At 36.5% G+C, this 24,044-nt stretch overlaps 1 protein-coding gene across 1 annotated transcript in view; it reads left to right on the top strand.

Moving 5' to 3' along the window:
* Positions 1-24,044, top strand: part of LOC145267031 (uncharacterized) — a 440,938-nt gene that overhangs the window by 297,531 nt on the left and 119,363 nt on the right. The gene's annotated exons all lie outside the window — the stretch shown is intronic.

Here is a 24,044-nt window from a genome sequence, read left to right on the forward strand (position 1 = left end):
CCAATGTTCTAACGTTCTGCTCAAGTGTAAAAAGAAATTTGCCATAGCTGCGAACGTTTTCAACTCCCATAAGTCGTCTTCAGGCGTATGATGATCTAAAAAAAAATTGTGTTCAGTGAATTTATTGAAAAAGTTGATTTAAAATCGTTTAAAAGTATTTAAGTGTATCCTCTCCTCCTTAACATTGAGCCTAATAGATGATCGGTTTATGCGGCTAAGGTTTTGGTGATGGGGAGGTGCAGGTTACAATGTGAGATGACTAAAATGGTAGTACGCATCTAGCTACATAGGTAGATAGATTGTATTAGATTAGAACACATTGAGATGGATTATGTGCAGGTGTACGCGTTAATTCCTATTCGTTTCTCTTGTGATCTCTTTTTTCTTTTTCCTGTTCTCCTTTGCTTTCTTTATCTCTTTTCTTTCCTTTTTTTCTTTCTCTTTCCTTTTTTCTTTCTCTTTCCTTTTTTCTTTCTCTTTCCTTTTTTCCTTCTCTTTCCTTTTTTCCTTCTCTTTCCTTTTTTCCTTCTCTTTCCTTTTTTCCTTCTCTTTCCTTTTTTCCTTCTCTTTCCTTTTTTTCTTTCTCTTTCCTTTTTTTCTTTCTCTTTCCTTTTTTTCTTTCTCTTTCCTTTTTTCCTTCTCTTTCCTTTTTTCCTTCTCTTTCCTTTTTTCCTTCTCTTTCCTTTTTTCCTTCTCTTTCCTTATCTCCTTCTCTTTCCTCATCTGTTTCCATTATTTCCGATTCTCTTTCTCCTTTCTTTCTTTTCCTTTTTCTCTTTCCTCTTCTCCTTCTCTTTATTTTTCTCATTCTCTTTCCTTTTCACCTTTTTCTCTTCTCTTTCCTTTCCCCTTCTCCTTCTCTTTTCTCTTTTCCTTCTCTTTCCTCTTCTTCCTTTTCTCCTTCCTTTTCTCCTTATTTTCCTTGTTCTCCCCCCTCCTTTTTGCCCCTCCATCCGTCTATATCCGTCCTTACGTTTTTAAAAGAGGCTTTGTCTACCACTCTAATTCGAAATAGCAATTTCCAAATTAAATCGTATTTAAAATGCCCATCCCCCATCATTTCTGTAAGCGGATTGGATTGTAGCTGAAGTCTGTCATTCTTAAATTCTAAATTAGTCTGTGAATATTTTATTTCGTATTTGTTACCACCTGCTATGCTGAAGATTAAAATCGCATTCTAATTCGTTTATTACGCTTAAGTTTCAAGAATATGTTCGTATGTCTGTCAGGCTTAAGATTGAGATAGCATTGTCTTTAGTGTACAGTCCAACAAATGCCAGCGTGTGAAAACGGAGGTTATTTTTTGTCTATGATCATTATAAATAGTGGTATTATTAGTATTGCTATTAGTAGTAGTATTGCCATAAGTGTTTATATTAGCAGTAGTATTTTCATTAATGTTTGTATTGGTTGTAGTAGCAGTAATATTATTTACATTAGTTTTTATATTGGTAGTAGTAGTATTTCATTATTGTTTGTATTCGTAGTAGTAGTAGTTTCAGTAGTGCTTATATTGGTGGTAGTAGTAGTAGTAGTATTTTCATTATATGTTATATTGTTTATATTGGTAGTAGTAGTATTTCATTATTGTTTGTATTCGTAGTAGTAGTAGTATTTTCATTAGTGTTTGTATCAGTAGTAGTAGTAGTATTTCATTAGTGTTTATATTAGTAGTTGTAGTATTTTCATTAGTGTTTGTATTGGTGGTGGTAGTAGTAGTAGTAGTAGTATTTCATTATTGTGTGCATTCGTAGTAGTAGTAGTATTTTCATTAGTGTGTGTATTCGTAAATAGTAGTAGTAGTATTTCATTATTGTTTGTATTCGGAGTAGTAGTATTATTTTCATTAGTGTTTATATTGGTAGTAGTAGTAGTATTTCATTGTTTGTATTCGTAGTAGTGGTAGTATTTTAGTGTTTGTATTGGTAGTATTAGTATTTTCATTAGTGTGTGTATTGGTAGTAGTAGTAGTATTTTCATTAGTGTGTGTATTCGTAAATAGTAGTAGTAGTATTTTCATTAGTGTTTATATTGGTAGTAGTATTTTCATTAGTGTTTGTATTTGTAGTAGTAGTAGTAGTAGTATTGCCATTGGTGTTTATATTGGTTGTAGTAGTATTTTCATTAGTGTTTATATAGGTAGTTATAGTATTGCCATAAGTGTTTATATTAGTAGTAGTATATCAATTAGTTATATTAGTAGTAGTATTTTAATTTTTATATTCTTAGTGTTAGCATTTTTAATAGTACTGTTATTAATATTATTATTGTTATTATTGTTATTAGTAGGAGCATTAATAATATTGTTATTAGTAATATAGGTACCTCCAACGCGTACCACAGAATTATCTCACCCTCTATGTAACACGATTTAACTGGAATCTAACTTAATATTAACGTGATAATTTTTGTACTATTCCAAAAAAGCTTAAAATAAACTAATACTTATATAAAATAAATTTTCAACGTACGTAAAAAAATGAAAATGCTGGACTAAAATCGTGTTTACATGATCGACGCCTTAAAAAACAAACATTTCTATGTAACTATCCATTTTTAAGGTGTAGATATACATGTGTTTAATAAATCTATCACACTCCCAAAATCAAGTAAATTGGTCAAGTAGTTTTTTAACTGAAAAAGATAAAAATTTAATGAATGTACTTCTAAATTAGTCCCAATGTATATATTTTTTTAAATGCAATTGGGTCACAGGTTTATAGGTAGTTTTATTAATATTTCTTTTAAAATAATTTATGTGGTCAATAGCAATGATTGACAAATTTTTCACACACCCCTCCCACTAGGGTCCATTTTCTTTCTTTTTTTTTATTTCATAGCTCTAAAATATCCCCGAACTCAATGACTTCCTTTTTTTTTTATTTTTTGTTTTCAGCCCTTAAATATATATATATATTTTACTCTGCAGGGGATTTTTTCCCCCTTGGCCCCAAAATCAAGAGATTAGACCATTCCTGTAAAATGACTCTCTTTGGCTCTGTACAGCTCTAGGAGGTCCACCTTCTCATGTCTTACATTATCTCTTTTATTGCTAATCGCCTGAGTCGCCTATCAGCGACTTCCGACAGGGCTGCACAGGCATTCTTTTTGTAGGGTCAGAGTTCTCCTCATGAGCGCTGACTTTTCAATCCCAATTTCAGACCCTAGTTTCACATTTCTAGTGTTGAGAGAAAAATGCCTATTAATTAAGTTTCTCATCCGTTTTCCCCTCCCCACCGACTCCAGTTTCTTTTTTTTTTTTCTTTTAATTAATTTTATAAATTTAAAAATGCCCCCCCCCCCCACCTTTGGGATTCTCTTTCTTATTTTTTCTTTTTCTTAGGATTAAATATTTTTTAAAACTCTCTTCCATTTCTTAACCCTTCTAAAGCCTTGCTTTCAGCTCTCCTCTTTCAGACCCCTTCCTTTCAAGCATATTATAATCCCTTATTCATCCAGCGCCTCTTCTTGACTATTCCTCACCTTCAACTCTAGGGATCCCTCCCCCTCCAATACTCTCGACGGCTTTCTTCCTTTATTTCATTTTTAAATCCAAGATTCTTTTATTGGAGAGGGGGGGGGGAATAGTTCCAGTTTAAGACAAGGAAGGTTTCGGTTTCAGCCTTTTAGAAAGCTTTTAGTAACAATATAAATGTGAACAGTCAGCTTCTCCTCTCATTTTCATCTTTAGTTCTCTATTACAGCACCCCACATCAACCCCATCTTCTTCTTCTTATATATATATATATATATATATATATATATATACACACACGCAATGGATTCTGGACGATACAGTAGTTTCTGGTAGGGCCTCTTGATGCCATACTAGTGGGTAATTGTTACGGCTTTACCTTATCATGTGCTACAAAACAAAAAAATTTTCTTGTCTTTTTCTCTCTTATTTTCCCTCTCTGTCCTGCTCCAACCAAGTCTACCGACCTGCTCCACAAACCCCCAAAACCTCAACAATCATGACAAATCTCCAAAAAAGAAACCCGAATAAACCTAGAACCCCATCCTCCAACGTAGACCCCTACTACCAGGTCTCCTTCTCCAACATCAGGGGTCTACGTTCCAACCTTCCAGAGGTTGAAACACAATTACAGGAGACGAAACCGGACATATTCTTTCTAAGTGAAACTGGCATAGGGCCAACCACTTCTCTAGACGAATTCATAATTAAAGGATACTCTAACTTAACATCTAAATCTGACCCCCAAGATCGCCATAGGCATGAAATATATGCCTACATCAAAGATGGCTTTCCATGTGGTAGGGATGTCTCTAGAGAAGACCTTAATTTACCTTATATGTGCTTCCGGGTTGCACTAGCTTACACCACTGCATTTATATTTGCCCTCTATCGCCCCCACAACAGTGGGGTTACTATCTTTAAGAGCATATCTGATTAAATTGACCACATCCTGTCTGCTCATCCTTCGACTAACATCCACATTTGTGGTGACTTCAATGTCTATAATGTGGAATGGCTGACCCACTCAAATAAAACCGATGATGAAGGGAGGTTTTGTCATGATTTTGCCATTGCCTATGACCTCACTCAGATTGTTCACAAACCCACCCGTGTGCCCGATACTGCCGGTCAATATGCAAGCCTTCTAGACCTTTTCCTCACAACTTCCCCTGAGCTGTGTTCATGTTCCGTTCTATCTCCTCTGGGATCCTCTGACCACTCTGTTGTAGCAGTTAAGATAAAAATGAAATGTAATAAGTCTTCAGACGTACCTCTCCACTGTACTGTATATCAATACTCTATGGCTGACTGGGATAGCTTCCGTACATTCATATCTGACCTGTCTCTGCATTCCATGTTTAAAAAGGATGTATCCTCTATAGTATCAGACCTGACCGAATGGTTAATTGTAGGCATAGACTGATTCATACCATCCAAAAAATTCCAACAAAAACCTAACAGCCAGCCATGGTTCTCCCCTGAATGTGCTGCTACCATCACGCACAGAAATCACTTTTTCCATAACTACCAACGTAATAGATGCACTGAGACTAAAGCTGCTTTCAGGACTGCCAGCAACCACTGTAAAAGAGTAATAAAAAATGCAAGAAAGCTATATGCTCAGTCTGTTAAATCCAAAGTAGCTGAGCAGTGGCTTGGTTCCTACCAGTTCTGGCAAATAGCAAATAAGATCTTGAACAAAAGCATGCGTTCTATCCCAACTATCATCAATGGACCTGAGGTCATCTCTTCAGCATCAGACAAGGCCAAACTATTTGCCAAGAACTTTGCAGCTAATTCTACCCTACGCGACAGTGGCTATCAACTCCCTGTATTTCCTCCTATAACAGACAACACTCTATGCAACATACAAATATCTGTGTGTGAGGTCACCAAGCTAATCAAGAACCTTGATTCCAGTAAAGCAACTGGCCCTGACGGTATTCCAGTTGTAGTGCTGAAAAAGCTCCAACCAGAACTTGCTCCCATACTTACGAAACTGTTTAAGCGTTGCCTGAAGAAGTGCTTTCCAACACCCTGGAAAACCTCATCACTATGCCCTGTATTTAAGAATTCAGGGGAAAAGTCATCTCCCTTTAAGTACAGACTAATAAGTCTCCTGTGTGTCATGATTAAGTTGTTGGAATCCATATTAAATAAAGAAGTAGTCAACCACCTCAGCAGAAACAACCTTCTTAGTGACACACAATATGGTTTCCGCTCTGCAAGATCTACAGCAGATGTGCTAACGGTTGTATCACATAGGATTAATGAATCTCTTGACAAAGGTTTCCTTTCCAGGGCAATTGTTCTTGACATATCAAAGGCCTTCGATAAGGTATGGCATAAAGGCCTACTTCACAAGATTTCCAGCTACGGTATTACTCTGGAAATATTTTCTCAATCATTAAATCATTTCTCTCTGATAGGTTCATAAGAGTAGTGGTTGATGGGCAGAAATCAGAGGCCCACAGTATTAATGCTGGAGTCCCCCAGGAGTCCATCCTGGGCCCAACTCTCTTCCTGATCTAGATCAATGATCTCCCAAAACACATGCTTAAATCATTTGTTGACTTCTATGCTGATGACACGACCATCTATGGCAACACATCAAAGGCCGTAAATGAGAAAGTTCTCTCTAATTCTCTCTCCTCTGATCTTGAGCGTGTGGTACAATGGGGGAAGAGGTGGTTGGTCACTTTTAATGCATCCAAAACCAAGCTTCTATCCTTACATCATCAACGCTCTGATCCCCATTCGGCATCAATTGAAATGGATGGCTCTCGTCTTGGCGAGGCTCCATGTTTTGACAAGCTTCTGGGATTGACCTTTACTCCTGATCTGAAATGGAACACGTACATCAAATCTGTTGCCAGGGACGCTGGGAAAATAGTGGGATCCTTCTACCGCTCCAGAAGATATCTCACTACTGATGCAATTCTCTATCTGTATAAAAGCCAAGGATGGGCAGGAGCTGCTAAAAACAGCCTATCCTGCCTTGACAGAGTACAAAATAGACTTCATGGTTTGGTGGGGATACCCTTTTCTCCTCCCTGCAACCTCTCTCCCACAGAAGAGACGTTACGAGCCTGTCTTTATTTCATCGTTATTTCCATGGCAAATGCTCGCTTGAGCTCCAATCTGTCGTCCCCCCCCTCGCCAATCTTTCACGAGAAATACCCGTCTGGCTGAAACTACTGTCAATAATTTTCCCCACTCTTTATCTGTGCCTAAATCCAAACGTAAATTCCATGAGCAAAGCTTCTTTCTTAGAACTGCACGCCAGTGGGACTCTCTGCCGCTTGCCTGTTTCCCACCTGACTACAACTTGGACGTCTTCAAGTCCAACATAAACAAACTCCTGACAACCCGTCCCCTTAAGTAAGACACTCTATCAAAACCCCCAATACTAATGATTACTACAATACTATCTCATTGATTACTGTACACGCAATAACCCTTATCCCTGAGTGGCCTCCGGGCCTTGATAAGTGGTGACCCCCCCCCATGTAAAAAAAAAAAAAATTATATAACTGCAACTGTGTGTGTGTGTGTGTGTGAGTTCTTTCCTTATAGACTCCAAAACAGTTGAACAGATTTTCTTTAAAATTTACGGAACTTTAGTGTGTAAGTCTGGGAGTGATCTTAAGTTTTGTCTCAGAATACCCCCAATAATTATCGATAATCGAAACTTATTTTAATTTATCTATCATTCGTCTCTTAGTAACAATGATCGAACAACGTACCGTGAAAATTCTACTGTAGATAAGTTGATAGCGTGTTTTTTTTTTTTTGTTGTTTTTTATGACGTGGTCTGTAGGTTCAAACTCTGCACGTAAATTTCTTAATTTTTTCATTAACTGCAAAGAATTTTATTTGATAAAACTTGAAAATTTACGTGTTTTTTTTTTTTTGTTTTGTTTTGTTTTTTGCATGACATGTTCAAACTGAACGTAAATTTCTTAAGTTTTTTTTTTTTTTTTTTTTTTCGTTAACTGGAAAGAAGTTTATATAAAATAATTTTTTTCTCTGGAATGCATTGAAGAATAACATGTATTTGGGACTCAGTTACTGCATGGAGGCATGTGAAGCTTCCTCCCATGCGATTTCACGGATTTCGATGACAATAAAATTATAGGAGTGTGAAATATTCGTTGATCATCATTCAATCCCGGGCAACGTCGGGTCTCCCTGCTAGTTTGAAATAAATTTAACTATTTTTTCCTGTATGAAATCCAAAGTATGATTATGCAGCAATGAATGAGGAAAAAAAAATGCATTCAAAGAATTGCTATTTCTTATATCTCTTTTATGTTCATCGGATCTCCCTACTCGTACTACATAGAAAAATGCAAGCATGAAAAGTAATATGGTTAAGATTAACCTTAGAAAAGTAAAAGAACTAGTCGTAAAAACTGGAAAAGAAAAAAGACAAGATATTCTAGTAAAAATATATAAATTTATAACTTAAAATGTTGCAGCATTAAGAATTTATATATAATGTTATGAATTGAATTTTTTAAAAGATTCTCTGACTTCATCAGCAAGGAACAAACCGCACGGCCAACTTTAAGCACGAGAAATCTGTATTTCTCGTTGTTAAATTTGTTCCTTGCTTGAAATTAACATTTATATCAAGCGTCACTGTCAAGATGAATGAGAGTCATCTTATGATTATTCCGTCCGTGGAAATGATTATGTATAATGAGGGTGAAACTCAAGTTTTGGGCATCCGGTGTGTTGGCTTTCGTAGCTTGTGTAAGCTGCGAAGTCGTTTGACTGTGGAAATAATTGTATTATCACTCAAATTCTGAAAATATATATAGTCATCCACATCCAGTACTGTTTCGTTGTATCAGAGCTTATCAGTGTGGCTAGACCAGCAACTACCTCAAACCAGAATTGAAACTCGACCACCCAGCACCCAGGCGACAGTCTGCATTTCTCACAGTTGCGCTATTAGGCTGCTTCTGAGATGGGTATGTGAAATTACAATGTTTGAACATTGTCTATATATATATATATATATATATATATATATATAATATATAGACAATGTTCTCACTAGGAATTTTCACGAGAGTCATCATCAAAGATTACTCACTGATTAATCACTTACCTGCATTGCTAGAGCCTTCTTTTTTATTCTATATTTATTTACCAGCAATGCTTCAAGCAAACTACCTTTTTCTTTTTATAAGTAATAATATAGTTTCGGCTTCAGACAAAGGCTAAATCTCCAATATAAAAAGAAGTATTTCCCACAGATACTAAATTTTCATTATAAATATGAGATGCCTCTTTCATCGTTTCAGCTGCCTCATAATGACAGCCTCTAAGGTTTTGCTTGGGCTTAACGGATAACCAAAAGTCACAGGAAGCAAGGTCTAGACTTGTAGAGAAGGTTAGGAACTGTCTTGTTGCTCATTTTGGTCAAATAGTCTGTGACAAGGATGGAGCACCCTTAGGACAAATAGTCTGTGACAAAGATGGAGCTGTGGACTGGTGCATTAGGTGTATCAGAATTTTTGTAGGAATTTTTGACACCCCTAACACGAAACTGCGAATAAAATATAAAAAACTCGTAATTTCTCTTTTAAAAGTGGGTTGTTTATTTTCTTTATGGATTATACTTCCAAAATAAACTATTAAAGTTGTTTTAAAAGTAATAGAAATATTTTTTTAAAAATTTTTTTAAAAAACAGTAATGAATTTTACGAACTCAATATTTTTCAATTTTTAAACTTTAAAAATCTATCAAAATTTTTCTATTGATTCTATTTTTACGATATTTTCAGGGTCAATGTAAAATTTTATGCTCTTTCCAATAAACCGAATATAATATTTTAGACAAACGTTTTTTTTTTTAATTCACGCCCCCCCCCATTTTCAAGTGTCGATTAAAAAGTAAATAATTAATTTACTCACCAAAGTTTTATATATCACAAATTGAAGATAAAAGGCCAATAACTAATATATTCAAATTTAAAACAAAAAATGTAGTGTTTTTTAGAAATTTACCTGTAAAGTTCGAAGTTTAAAACCTTTTTTTTTTTTTTAACCACGTTGTTTGCTTTTTCTTTTGTTTTTTGTTTTTTTAATGAAACCTTGGTCCTTGCTCCTTTAATTGAAAATAAAATTAGGGCTTGAATTACATTTTTCGAGTAGTTATAAGCTTGGAAAGACAGGGGATCGAATAATTCACGCCTCCCATTTTGAAATGTCTATTAAAAAGTAAATAATTAATTTACTCACCAAAGTATTATATATCACAAATTGAAGAGAAAAGGTCAATAATATATTCAAATTTAAAACAAAAAAAAAATAGTGGTTTTTTTTAGAAATTTACCTATAAAGTCCGAAGTTTAAAACCTTTTTTTACAAAAAAAACACGTTGTTGTTGTTTTTTTTGTTTTTTTTTTTAATGAAACCTTGGTCCTTGCTCCTTTCATTGAAAAATAAAATTAAGGCTTGAATTACATTTTTCGAGGAGTTATAATCTTGGAAAGACGGAGTGGAATTATTCACTATTTTTCACAAAATTTCTGACACACCTACTGGTGCATTTGTGCAAATCTTTCGCATCTTCAGTTTCTTGCGAATAATTGTGTACAGTTCCCACACTGATATCAAACTGTGCACTTATTGTCTCTATACACACACGACGGTTCTTATCTATGAACTTCTTTATTTGGTCAATCAACTCTGGTGTTCTGACTTCATTACTCCTCACACACCTCGCATCATCCGTCACAGACTCCCTGCCTTTCTTGAATCTCTCATGCCACTCAAAATCTAATGCTTGATTCATACAAGATGGTCTAAAAGCAGTCTGAAGCATTCCATAGTTTCTGTGGCATTTTTTTCCAGGTTTAAAACAGAATTTTATTGCATATCGTTCTTCTAAAGTGTCTTCACGTCCTGATTACATTTTTGAAACTTACAAGCTGTGACAATCAGGCTTTAGTAGGGTGTATTTAAATTCCTGCTGTAGCTGTTCATTTGAACTCGAAATCATTAAAAAAAAAAAAAAAAAAAAATTGGTCAGTCATTTCATAAAATGTATAGCAGTAACATATTGAATTTTCAAGAGTCTATGGCAATTTTTAAATGGCTGTACAAAAAAGTGGAAACTTATTTATGGCACATAAACAGATAAATAAAAGTCAGTTAAGCATTCAAGTATTATTAGTCGTTGATAGGAAAGTCTTGTTTCGGCCACAAATCAGTTATTATTTTAACGGCTTCAACTGATCTTTTGACTCTAAAACCGGATGTGCCAAAAAATCTCCCTTCTCTCAGTCAATGGAAAAACAACATGACTCAGTGTCTGGCCATAAACTCCATTAGGAATTCAAGAGCTTTGACAAGTGGAAACTTCTAGAAAGATAAAATTTTTAAACTAGCATGGATACCCGGTGTCGATTGGGTCATTGAATCATCCCATCTCTATCTTCCACGCACAGTAAAATGTTGATAAATGTCAGAACAGTCCATATTTGTTCCACTCTTTTCGTTTTCTTTCTCCCATGTCATCCAAAGACAAAAGGAAGTGAAAAATACAAATCTTTGAAAACTAGAGATGATGTCAGCATTTACTGTCTCTCCCCCCTCTCTCTCTCTCTCTTCCTTTCCTTCCCCTCTGTTTCTCCATTTCTCTCTTTTTCTGTCTTTCGTTTTTCATTCTCCCTTCTCTTTTTCCTCTCTCTCTCTCTCTCTCCTTTTTTCTCCCTAGCTCTCTCTCTCTTCCTTTTTTCTCCCTAGCTCTCTCTCTCTTCCTTTTTTCTCCCTAGCTCTCTCTCTCTTCCTTTTTTCTCCCTAGCTCTCTCTCTCTCTCTTCCTTTTTTCTCCCTAGCTCTCTCTCTCTCTCTTCCTTTTTTCTCCCTAGCTCTCTCTCTCTTCCTTTTTTCTCCCTATCTCTCTTCCTTCTTTTTTTTTCTCCCTATCTCTCTTCCTTCTTTTTTTTCTCCCTATCTCTCTTCCTTCTTTTTTTTCTCCCTATCTCTCTTCCTTCTTTTTTTTCTCCCTATCTCTCTTCCTTCTTTTTTTTCTCCCTATCTCTCTTCCTTCTTTTTTTTCTCCCTATCTGTCTTCCTTCTTTTTTTTTCTCCCTATCTGTCTTCCTTCTTTTTTTTCTCCCTATCTGTCTTCCTTCTTTTTTTTCTCCCTATCTGTCTTCCTTCTTTTTTTTCTCCCTATCTGTCTTCCTTCTTTTTTTCTCCCTATCTGTCTTCCTTCTTTTTTTTCTCCCTATCTCTCTTCCTTCTTTTTTTCTCCCTATCTGTCTTCCTTCTTTTTTTTTCTCCCTATCTCTCTTCCTTCTTTTTTTTCTCCCTATCTCTCTTCCTTCTTTTTTTTTCTCCCTATCTCTCTTCCTTCTTTTTTTTTCTCCCTATCTCTCTTCCTTCTTTTTTTTTCTCCCTATCTCTCTTCCTTCTTTTTTTTTCTCCCTATCTCTCTTCCTTCTTTTTTTTTCTCCCTATCTCTCTTCCTTCTTTTTTTTCTCCCTATCCCTCTTCCTTCTTTTTTTCTCCCTATCACTCTTCCTTCTTTTTTTTTCTCCCTATCTCTCTTCCTTCTTTTTTTCTCCCTATCACTCTTCCTTCTTTTTTTTTCTCCCTATCTCTCTTCCTTCTTTTTTTTCTCCCTATCTCTCTTCCTTCTTTTTTTTCTCCCTATCTCTCTTCCTTCTTTTTTTTCTCCCTATCTCTCTTCCTTCTTTTTTTCTCCCTATCTCTCTTCCTTCTTTTTTTCTCCCTATCTGTCTTCCTTCTTTTTTTTCTCCCTATCTGTCTTCCTTCTTTTTTTTTCTCCCTATCTGTCTTCCTTCTTTTTTTTTCTCCCTATCTCTCTTCCTTCTTTTTTTTTCTCCCTATCTCTCTTCCTTCTTTTTTTTCTCCCTATCTCTCTTTCTTCTTTTTTTTCTCCCTATCTCTCTTCCTTCTTTTTTTTCTCCCTATCTGTCTTCCTTCTTTTTTTTCTCCCTATCTGTCTTCCTTCTTTTTTTCTCCCTATCTGTCTTCCTTCTTTTTTTTCTCCCTATCTGTCTTCCTTCTTTTTTTTCTCCCTATCTGTCTTCCTTCTTTTTTTTCTCCCTATCTGTCTTCCTTCTTTTTTTTCTCCCTATCTGTCTTCCTTCTTTTTTTTCTCCCTATCTCTCTTCCTTCTTTTTTTTCTCCCTATCTCTCTTCCTTCTTTTTTTTCTCCCTATCTCTCTTCCTTTTTTTTCTCCCTATCTCTCTTCCTTCTTTTTTTTCTCCCTATCTCTCTTCCTTCTTTTTTTCTCCCTATCTCTCTTCCTTCTTTTTTTCTCCCTATCTCTCTTCCTTCTTCTTTTTCTCCCTATCTCTCTTCCTTCTTCTTTTTCTCCCTATCTCTCTTCCTTCTTTTTTTTTCTCCCTATCTCTCTTCCTTCTTTTTTTTTTCTCCCTATCTCTCTTCCTTCTTTTTTTTTCTCCCTATCTCTCTTCCTTCTTTTTTTTTCTCCCTATCTCTCTTCCTTCTTTTTTTTCTCCCTATCTCTCTTCCTTCTTTTTTTTTCTCCCTATCTCTCTTCCTTCTTTTTTTTTCTCCCTATCTCTCTTCCTTCTTTTTTTTTCTCCCTATCTCTCTTCCTTCTTTTTTTTTCTCCCTATCTCTCTTCCTTCTTTTTTTTCTCCCTATCTCTCTTCCTTCTTTTTTTTCTCCCTATCTCTCTTTCTTCTTTTTTTTCTCCCTATCTCTCTTCCTTCTTTTTTCTCCCTATCTCTCTTCCTTCTTTTTTCTCCCTATCTCTCTTCCTTCTTTTTTTTCTCCCTATCTGTCTTCCTTCTTTTTTTTTCTCCCTATCTGTCTTCCTTCTTTTTTTTCTCCCTATCTCTCTTCCTTCTTTTTTTTTCTCCCTATCTCTCTTCCTTCTTTTTTTTTCTCCCTATCTCTCTTCCTTCTTTTTTTTTCTCCCTATCTCTCTTCCTTCTTTTTTTTTCTCCCTATCTCTCTTCCTTCTTTTTTTTTCTCCCTATCTCTCTTCCTTCTTTTTTTTTCTCCCTATCTCTCTTCCTTCTTTTTTTTCTCCCTATCCCTCTTCCTTCTTTTTTTCTCCCTATCACTCTTCCTTCTTTTTTTTTCTCCCTATCTCTCTTCCTTCTTTTTTTCTCCCTATCACTCTTCCTTCTTTTTTTTTCTCCCTATCTCTCTTCCTTCTTTTTTTTCTCCCTATCTGTCTTCCTTCTTTTTTTTTTCTCCCTATCTGTCTTCCTTCTTTTTTTTTTCTCCCTATCTCTCTTCCTTCTTTTTTTTTCTCCCTATCTCTCTTCCTTCTTTTTTTTTCTCCCTATCTCTCTTCCTTCTTTTTTTTTCTCCCTATCTCTCTTCCTTCTTTTTTTTTCTCCCTATCTCTCTTCCTTCTTTTTTTTTCTCCCTATCTCTCTTCCTTCTTTTTTTTTCTCCCTATCTCTCTTCCTTCTTTTTTTTTTCTCCCTATCTCTCTTCCTTCTTTTTTTTCTCCCTATCTCTCTTTCTTCTTTTTTTTCTCCCTATCTCTCTTCCTTCTTTTTTTTCTCCCTATCTCTCTTTCTTCTTTTTTTTCTCCCTATCTCTCTTCCTTCTTTTTTCTCCCTATCTCTCTTCCTTCTTTTTTTTCTCCCTATCTCTCTTCCTTCTTTTTTTTCTCCCTATCTGTCTTCCTTCTTTTTTTTCTCCCTATCTGTCTTCCTTCTTTTTTTTCTCCCTATCTGTCTTCCTTCTTTTTTTTCTCCCTATCTGTCTTCCTTCTTTTTTTTTCTCCCTATCTCTCTTCCTTCTTTTTTTTCTCCCTATCTCTCTTCCTTCTTTTTTTTCTCCCTATCTCTCTTCCTTCTTTTTTTTCTCCCTATCTCTCTTCCTTCTTTTTTTCTCCCTATCTCTCTTCCTTCTTTTTTTCTCCCTATCTCTCTTCCTTCTTTTTTTCTCCCTATCTCTCTTCCTTCTTCTTTTTCTCCCTATCTCTCTTCCTTCTTCTTTTTCTCCCTATCTCTCTTCCTTCTTTTTTTTTCTCCCTATCTCTCTTCCTTCTTTTTTTTTCTCCCTATCTCTCTTCCTTCTTTTTTTTTCTCCCTATCTCTCTTCCTTCTTTTTTTTTCTCCCTATCTCTCTTCCTTCTTTTTTTTTCTCCCTATCTCTCTTCCTTCTTTTTTTTTCTCCCTATCTCTCTTCCTTCTTTTTTTTTCTCCCTATCTCTCTTCCTTCTTTTTTTTTCTCCCTATCTCTCTTCCTTCTTTTTTTTTCTCCCTATCTCTCTTCCTTCTTTTTTTTTTCTCCCTATCTCTCTTCCTTCTTTTTTTCTCACCATATCTTTTGGGATTTGTACACAACTGGCCAACTTGTAGACGGTCTGCAGCAAAAAAAAAATGAGTTTCATCAAACGGAAATGGAATCATGTTATCTTTTCTATGATGATAATTTTATCATTCCTCCCTGTAGAAAACAACTTTATACCTGTGACCATGTCAGAGCTGGTGGTTGAAGCTATTATCATGTCCGAGACCATGGTCGAAGCTTATCTCATGTCCGAGCCTGTGGTCGAAGCTAGTCATGTCCGAGCCCGTTGTCAGAGCTATGATCACGTCCACTCCCTAGGTCTGAGCTATGACCACGTCTGCTCCCTAGGTCTGAGCTATGACGACGTCTGCTCCCTAGGTCTGAGCTATGACCACGTCTGATCTTGCAGTTGGAGCTATGATCATTTCAGAGCCCGCAGTCGGAGCATGACCACGTCCAATCCCGTGGTTGGAGCTATGACTGCAGCCAGAGCTATGACAACGTCTGATCCCGCAGTCAGAGCTATGACCATGTTCGATCCTGCAGTCAGAGCTATGACCACATCCGATCCCGCCGTCGGAACTATGACAACGTCCAATCCCACAGTCTGAGTTATGATAACGTCTGATCCTGTGGTCGGAACCATGATCACGTCCGAGCCTGAGGTCGGAGCTATGATCATATTAAGAGTTGGAATGGAATGTTTTGAATATCAACTCTAGAGCTTTACTGTAAAAAATCTCTGTTTGATTTGACAAATATATGCGGACTCAGACTATGGAATCTACTATATTGCATTGAAACATTATCGGATTCGAATGCCATAATCTATAATATAAATCTCACCTGAAATATTATAAAGCTAATAAATCGAACCAATCCATGGATTATTTTAATCGTCAAAGAAATGGTACGCTGTAAAATGAACAAAGGAAACCAAGTCCAACAGTTGGGAAACTAAAAACACTGTAAGATGACGCCCTCTTTTTATCCTGCTTTTCTATTTCAGCAAAAAAATGTCGTCTGCTGGAACGATTACAGACTCATAGAATCCAAGTTCTGGTTTCTGGCCAAATGGTTCGCAGCACTTTCTGCAAAAACAAGAACCTGGCCACTGACAAACGTGGTGTTATCCTTTGCAACTGTCTTCCTCCCCCTTCTCCAACTAACGTTTGGTTAAACCCCACCCTTGATTAACCGCAATTCTGATAATCAGGCCAGAGATGGAGCTCTAATTTCACCCCACACCAAGACCGCTCCCAAAATAAAAAAAAAATATTCTTACTTCAGCACAAACTCAGTTATTATTTCATGTCTTGGGACGATTAATCGTAATCGGAAAAATCGGAAGATTTTGGGTATCAGTATTGAGAAAAAAAAAATGAGCCTAATTTCCAATTCTAAAAACGATTCTTTTACTTCCTCGTGTATTTATTTATTAACCATATATTTAAACACGGTAGTGTTTAAATATATGGTTAAGTGGCAGTTTTAGTCATTTAGAACTGTTCTAAAGCTTCACCGCTCACTCATTTTTCGACCAAATTTTAAAAAATTATTACAGTTTATAGATCACCTTCTCAGCTATATTGTGAAAAAAAAAATTCAATTTTCGTTGATTAAAACAAAAGTTATGAATTTTCTGGTGTTCAAAATTGTGAAAAAACGTAAGGATATTAGTGATGTTTTTTATCACTGGTTTCCATAGCAACCATGTCGCTTCAGTGACTATTGTTGCTACCAATTCACCGCTCTTGCTAAAAGAGAAGTAGCAAGTTAAACAGAGAAAATGAAAGAATGAAAGGGAGATAATTACGGGATTTTATTGAAAGCAGACGATTGCCGTACATTGTTATTACATATGTGTGTGTTATGTTTATGGGGGGGGGGGCAAAAAAATAAGGCTGAAATTAACAAAGAACAAGTGAATTTACTGGAAACCTAGAAAAATCATGGATTACAATAGAAAAATGCGAGCATGAAAAGTAATATGGTTAAGCTTAAACATGGAAAAGTAAAGGACTAGTTGTCAAAACTGGAAAATAAAAGGAACAAGATATTCTAGTAAAAAATATAAGTTTATAATTTTAAATATTGCAGCATTAAGAATTTTTTGTTAAATTCAATTTATAACACTATATAATCAATTCTTAATGCTGCAATATTTGAAGTTATAAATTTATATTTTTTACTAGAATATCTTGTCCTTTTCTTTTCCAGTTTTAACAACTAGTCCTTTACTTTTCCATGTTTAAGCTTAACCATATTACTTTACATGCTCGCATTTTTCTATCGTAATTTATTTATGTTTAATAAAACTGAATTTCAAGCGAAAATATATAAATGAAAATGTCATGATGAATTTATCAAAAGATACAATGCATGAAAAGAAAACATTAAGTTTTTCAAAGTAGATCTGGATTTTTCGCCCCCCCCCCCCCAAAAAAAACAACAAACAAACGAAACTATTTGTTTTAGGCAATTTTAGAATCGGAATTGGTAATTGTATTAGAAAAGGGAATAGAGAAAAGAATCAGAAATTGTATCGGAAACCCGAGGGGGGGGGTATTGGAAGCATCTCAACACAAATTATTTCATGTAGCCACATAAAAATGTTGTGTATCGATTTTCAATATTTACTTTAGCAGTGCACAATACGTGAGTAGAGCTATGCAGTAAATTATAAAAATATATTTATGGCAATTTAGCTACACAGGTTCTGCGTTTCACCCCCCATCAGGAATTGTCAAGCTAAAATGCATGGAATTCGTGTTACTGGGTATTATATATATATATATATTGAGTAAAACGATTCATAATTTTGAATTAAAAATCAGTCTCAAAAGGAAATCAATCAAAATCCACTAGATTGTACGATCGTTTCGGAAACGATGCCCATTTCATTCAACTTGACAATGTATGCGGGGGGGGGGGGCGCAGTTAAAGACACCAAAAGAAAACTAGCATTTTAGTCGTTCTGCCTTACACAAGACTAAAATGCTAGTTTTCTTTTGGTGTCTTTAACTGCGCCCCCCCCCCCCCCCCCGCATGCATTGTCAAGTTGAATGAAATGGGCATCGTTTCCGAAACGATCGTACAATCTAGTGGATTTTGATTGATTTCCTTTTGAGACTGATTTTTAATTCAAAATTATGAATCGTTTTACTCAATATTAAAATAGCTCTAGGATAACTATTCCTATTGAGTATCTACATTACAACGAGCACTGTTTTCTTTTAATAGTATTAATACATTTACTAGTACATTAAAATAAACTCTGCTCTTTAGACTCCAGGTCCAATTCCCTAAAAAAAAAAATCTCTCTCTCTCTCTCTCTCTCTCTCTATCTATATATATATATATATATATATATATATATATATATATATATATATATATATATATATATATACACACACACACACACACACACACACCATTTAGTTTAGCTAGCTAACTAACCAGATTATTGACCTCCTGGGACTACCTAGAACGAATGCCTCAGCCCACAAGATAAAAAACCACCAAAATGGCCCAATTTCTGCTGGACTGATTGCCAAGATTGGAACCTAGACAAGCAACTACCTCAAGCCAGGATCGAAACCCGACCGCCCAAATGACAGTCGTAGCTTCTAACCATTGCGCTATTCAGCTGCTGCTATGCAGACAGTGAATTAACAATGTTTTGACATTGTCCAAATACCTAAGCTCAATTTGTTTACACAAAGAGCATCGCTTCATACGCTAATGGTAATTTGTATATCACTTCCCAATATGCTCAACCCAAGATAGGGACACGCACCGTTTAGCTAGCTAAATAATCAGATTCTTGACCTCCTAGAACTACCTAGAACGAATGCCTCATCCCACCAAATAAAAGGCCACTAAAATAACCCAGTTCTGCTGGACTGATTGTTAAGATCGGAACCTTGGTCTGCATATGTATGATTTCAACCTGATGCCAACTGAATGGCACTAGTTGCAGCATTTACTTCCTTTCTACCACAGAAAGATGTGACACAAGGTCGGAAGATAAGCAGAGTCAAGCTAGCACACCTAAAGCAGGAATACTTTGGCCTTTTAAAAATTGCCTGAGTAGCCCTGTTGATATTCCAATCAAGGCGTCTCAGGCAGTGGTATTACACTTACTCCACGTCAAAAAGGGGAGGGAAGGCTTGGGAGGATGGACCTTCTAGGATTACCCAGAACACCTGATAAAAAGCCACCAAAATGACTCAGTTTCTGCCTGACTGTTTGTTGAGATCAGAACCTCAACCTGAATGTGTCTGATTTCAGCCTGACGCCAACTGAATTTTGTGAATCACAGCATTTACTGCCTTCTCACTGCAGGAAGATGTGACACAAGCTGGAAGTTTGGGAGAGTCCAGCCAATGACCCTAAAGTGGAAGCACTCTGGCCTTTTAAAAATTGCCTGAGTAACCCCTTCAACATTCCAGTCGGGCTCCCTCAGGCATTAAGTAATAAACTTATCCCATTTCAAAGAGGAAAGGGAAGGCCTCAGAGGATGGATCTTCTAGGATTAATTCGCTGCGTACCTTTATAAAAATATAAATTTCCGTTCCTTCTGGCACAGCTTGAATAGGTGTGTGAACCAGTCGAGGATACGTTCGTGGCAATCTGTTTTTTTTTTTTTTTTTCCGTTGGGCTGAGGTATATTTCTGTTAAGTTCTAGGCGCTAACTCCTTTCTTAAGAAATAGTTATTTTATTTCTAATCGTCTGCGGTGATCCACGGAAGAATCCCTATGGGACTGCTCAGGCATTTTTTTCTGTTGACCAGAGTATTTTTATCCTAGTGCTCTAGCTTCTCAAAATAACAAGTGGCCTTGTGTCTAACTGGGGAGAAGATAAGTAAAATTCTTCTCAATAGCTTTTTGATCTATCTTTAAACAAAATCTAAAACAATAGATAATAGAGAAGGAAATGAATTTCTGTGACCCAGAATTTGTCCAATACGTAAATGCTAGTAGGGCATTCCATTTGTTTAAAAGAAAAAGAAAAAAAACAAAAAACAGCAAGTGCTCCCTCCCACTCCCATCATAAGGGAGAGTGAGCAAGGTCATCTTTGGCACTCCCAACTTCCTGTAATTTTTAAGTTTTCATGACTTGTTTCTGTCTTAATGGTCCTAACAAAACAGACATACAAATAAAAGTGATGGCAAAAATAATAAATAGAAACAAACTCGGTTTTTTTTTTTTTTGTCATTTAATAAATATAAAAACTGCTACTTATGAAATTATTTACATTTATGATAGAAATAAAATATAGCTGCAGTGTTAGTGTGATCTTGTCATTGCCAACCTATTGAAACGTAAGTAGGTAGCTCAATAGCTAATGATGTCCTATCTCTCTCTCTCTCTCTCTCTCTCTCTCGCTCTTTCTTTCCAGTTCTCTCTCTCACCAGATCTCCCTCCTCCTCCCTCTCTCTCTCTCTTTCCAGTTCTCTCTCTTTCCAGTTCTCTCTCTTTCCAGTTCTCTCTCTTTCCAGTTCTCTCTCTTTCCAGTTCTCTCTCTCACCAGATCTCCCTCCTCCTCCCCCCCCTCTCTCTCTCTCTCTCTCTCTCTCTCTCGTTCAGATTTTTTTGAGAAATATCAGATATTTTGTACCTATTTACTATGCCTCCCCGCGGGACAGAGTTAGACACCAGGGTCGTTTTTTGATGCGGAGAAAAGGTACAAAAATAAAAATTGTCTCAGTCGTGAAGGATTTCTCGTCCACCAAAAGAGAACAACAAATGGAAGTGCAGCATCTGAAGAACAGATGGTATTTATTTGCTCCTCCACCGAGCAAATTAGGCACAAGGCCGATTTTTAATGTGAGGAGTGAAGGGAGGGGGAAGGGAAAAAGGGGACCAGCTCCCGAGAGGTGGGAAATGGGAGCTGGTTAAAGGTCAGGCATGTGGGGTTGCCCCCACATCTGGTCTTTGCTAGTCATAGCTAGTCATAGCTTGCAGTATCTGCCGGAACAGATGGTATTTATTTGCTCCCCCACCGAGCAAATTAGGCACAAGGCCAATTTTTAATGTGAGGAGTGAAGGGAGGGGGAAGGGAAAAAGGGGACCAGCTCCCGAGAGGTGGGAAATGGGAGCTGGTTAAAGGTCAGGCATGTGGGGTTGCCCCCACATCTGGTCTTTGCTAGTCATAGCTTGCAGTATCTGCCGGAACAGATGGTATTTATTTGCTCCCCCACCGAGCAAATTAGGCACAAGGCCAATTTTTAATGTGAGGAGTGAAGGGAGGGGGAAGGGGAAAAGGGGACCAGCTCCCGAGAGGTGGGAAATGGGAGCTGGTTAAAGGTCAGGCATGTGGGGTTGCCCCCACATCTGGTCTTTGCTAGTCATAGCTAGTCATAGCTTGCAGTATCTGCCGGAACAGATGGTATTTATTTGCTCCCCCACCGAGCAAATTAGGCACAAGGCCGATTTTTAATGTGAGGAGTGAAGGGAGGGGGAAGGGAAAAAGGGGACCAGCTCCCGAGAGGTGGGAAATGGGAGCTGGTTAAAGGTCAGGCATGTGGGGTTGCCCCCACATCTGGTCTTTGCTAGTCATAGCTTGCAGTATCTGCCGGAACAGATACTACACTTTGATCTTGACCAAAAGACCATATCAGATATTTTGTAATTAATAAGCAAAACTAAGAAAATAAATGACTGATTGAAACATTTTATGGCTGTAAAAAATTGCCAAAAATAAGTTCTGGATGATGGATGATCCCCTTTATGTGCGAAATTAAGGGAAAATGTCACATAGCCCACTACACAATTCAAGTCATTATCTTTCCAATGAGCCTTCATTTGTTAAATTCTGACCGATAGTTGCTGAGATTTTACACTTATAAAATTACTCAAAAAGGTGGTTATATCTTTATATATATATGGACATATCTATACTTGTAACCAAATTGAATATTGAAATGCTCATATCTTTGATTTTATGTGACGAAACTACATGAAAATTTGCAAGCGTTTTGAAGATTATAATATTATCCAATGGTTAAAATTTTATCTTAATTCGTAAAAAAAGAACCTATATTTTCAAACCAATAAAATATGCCCAAATTTGCCTACACTTGTATATATAGTGTCCTGGCGGACCAGCTTTAGTTTTGCTGCTTCAGTTGTCTACCCTGTGGCCTTGCCAGGCCACTATATTGTATGATGGACTCTCTGGGAGTGTTTGACACATAAGGACCATGAATCTATCCTGTCATCCACTGCTTTCAATGTCTGTACCGCATGTGTGACACAAGGCCAGCGCTGCTCCCACAAACCAACCAGCATGACTCACAAGTGACAGACTGAGCAGGTGCAATTACGATTAGTGTTCTAAAAAGATGGGCTCGATAACATATCTTCAGATTGAAATATTGGTTTGCCTACTAATCCCCCTCCCCTCCCGCCGCGGAAAGCAGAATGAGCCAATTTCTAGACTACCAACACAATGAGTTGTTTAAAATGGTAATGACTTGTGTAGAACCATTCACATTTATTGATAAAGCTGATTACATTAACTGGTGCAATATATATATATATATATATATATATATATATATATATATATATATATAATTATTTTTTACTATAATAATTAAATACCTACAGGCACTAGTGTTTCATCCTTTCGAGAATCTTCAGTGCAGGGTGTCACGATTAATACCAGTCGAACGATTTGAACCCCACAACACGAGACATCTCTGGCTCGATTAGCGGAGACCCAATCCATTCGGCTACCATTAATCGCGTGAAATAACGTCGAATTTAGACAAATCTAGCCTTGTGTCACACACACACACACACACACATATATATATATATATATATATATATATATAGTAAGTTATAATATATATAGTAAGTTATAAAATATATATGGCAATTAAGCTACACAGAATATTCCGCATTTCATCAGGCTTATTCATAATCCTGATGAATCCTAGCTTGGATGAAACGCAGAATATTCTGTGTAGCTTAATTGCCATATATATTTTATAACTTACTACCTAGTTCTACCTACGTATTGAGCACTGTTGAAGTAAATACTTAAAGTTTACACATAAATTTATACTTTCGTATATCAATTTATGTGATTAAATGAAGTAATCCTATGTATGTGTGTGTGTGTATGTGGATACGGCATAGTCACGTTGACGCACCGGTTCCTGCAGGATAACTGCAGTTAAGCAACGTTTAACCTGGTCAGTACTAAATGAGCGACCATTTGGGACATCCAGGTGCTGTATGTGTTCTCCACTTGGCATTGTTTCCAGACGTCCTGGACTTCTCCTTTCCACTGGAGCCAACCAATGCCGATTCAGAAGAGGTATGGTTAGAGTGCAACCCTTGCCTCATAATTACACGCGCAGCTACCCCTACAGGGGGTATCCTTTGTCTTTCGAGACTGATCGGAGGCATCAATATATATATATATATATATATATATATAATCAGGGCTCTGTGGACAAATTTATCTTTAGTTAACCTTTCACAACTAAATATTTTGTTTGTTTGTATGTTTGTTTGTTTTTGTTTTACGGCATATCAACCCTTTTCGGGTTATTTAATGCCGAATCCAAAGATTTTGAAGAAAAATTTTTTTAATAGAATATATTTGTTTTTTTCACGTCAGTTTCTATTTAACCTATAGTTGGGACCCTAACAGGTACTACCACTCCGGGTCAGAGTAGACCTGGGAGCAATGGTAATTAAAGGGTGGCTCCACACTCCCCAAAGCCCACAAGCTGGGGCCTCACCACTGGATATAGTTTAAGGTCATATCCAAGACCCCCATTAAGGGACTTTTACCCTCTGCAGGGGGGCAGTCGGCGTATTCTAATGCCCCACCGACAGGGCCACTAAATATTTTCGCTTACTAGCCAAATAGAAAAGTTACTAGCCAAACCCATATGATTTTTAGAATATGACATCTTCGTTCTGTGACGAGTATGTACATAATAAAGAGTTTTCTGTGTGTGTATTTTTTATTTTTTTTTTGATAAGTATAATTCTAAATATACAACAAATTTTATGCTGATATTTGAATTCTAATTTCTTCAGATGTTTTTTTTTTTTTTTTGAATATCCTTCCTAAAAAAAAAAAAAAAACGTATATTGTTCTATTAAACCTTTATTGTTTAAATAATCTAACTTTGTTCGTTTTATTAAAAAAAAAAAAGTTGAAAAGATATTTTTCACTCAGTGGTGAGCTTTGAAAGATTGTCAGTGAAAGAAACCCAATATTCAAAAGATAAGCGTTTCATTATTTCTAGTCGC

The sequence above is a fragment of the Euprymna scolopes genome, chromosome 42 (genome assembly GCF_053919585.1).
Source record: "Euprymna scolopes isolate OS-2025 chromosome 42, ASM5391958v1, whole genome shotgun sequence".
Taxonomy (NCBI): domain Eukaryota; kingdom Metazoa; phylum Mollusca; class Cephalopoda; order Sepiida; family Sepiolidae; genus Euprymna; species Euprymna scolopes.